Genomic DNA, 883 nt, shown 5'->3' with positions numbered 1-883 from the left:
AGAGGGCGGAGTTGACGCCTTGTTTTCAAATTTACATGAATGAACATTAAAGGTAAAGCACACATGATATTGAGATAACTTTACAAATATTTAATGGACTTGTATGTGCCGCTCGTTGAGAAGAGGTCATCATGGGGGGTGGAGTCACTTACTGATTCAGAGAGAGAGGATAGGGTAAGCAAGTCATAAGACTCATACTGAGGAATAAGGGGATCAGGATTGCAGGTATGGAGGGAAACAGAAAGTTTAGAGAGAGAGAAGCATGATCGAACGAGGGTAGTCTCCATCTGAGCATCTCTGAGAGAAGGGAGGAGAGACAGGGTGTGACTAATTCTAGAAATAGTGCTGGAGAGGACAGAGGAGGTGTAGGAGGAGGGGCCAATAGGGAAACCTAAAGGAACAAAACCACCTGTGGAGATAGGAATTTCTGGAGGTAAAGGGTTAGCTGGAAGGACTAGGTTTGAAGGGAGGGAAAGAAGACATTTAGCCTGTTAAGATAAAGTCCCATAGGAGGACCCATAGAGTCAATAATGCTCAGGGCCTGTTGGAGACGATTAATGTCCCCAGATAAGATACCATTATTGTTATTATTATTATGAGAGTGAGAAAGGAATATTATTATTATTTTTAGTTTTATTTATTTATTATTATTATTGTTATTATTATTATTATTATTTTATTATTATTATTATTATTTTATTATTACTATTATTTTATTATTATTATTATTATTATTATTATTATTATTATTATTATTATTATTATTATTATTATTATTATTATTATTATTATGAGAGTGAGAAAGGAAATTTTTTGTATTATTATTTATTATTATTATTATTATTATTATTATTATTATTATTATTATTATTATTATTATTAT

General features: G+C 31.4%; 1 long non-coding RNA gene across 1 annotated transcript; it reads left to right on the top strand.

Moving 5' to 3' along the window:
* Positions 1-486, top strand: LOC109593686 (uncharacterized). The gene is made up of 2 exons (XR_002191111.1): positions 1-52; positions 124-486. It is a non-coding gene; the product is annotated as an uncharacterized LOC109593686 (long non-coding RNA).
* Positions 487-883: the final 397 nt, after the last annotated feature.

The sequence above is a fragment of the Amphimedon queenslandica genome, unplaced genomic scaffold (genome assembly GCF_000090795.2).
Source record: "Amphimedon queenslandica unplaced genomic scaffold, v1.1 AMPQUscaffold_149_Cont27824, whole genome shotgun sequence".
Taxonomy (NCBI): Eukaryota; Metazoa; Porifera; class Demospongiae; order Haplosclerida; family Niphatidae; genus Amphimedon; species Amphimedon queenslandica.
Note: the sequence above shows the minus strand (reverse complement) of the source record. Positions and strands in the feature narration are given on the sequence as shown.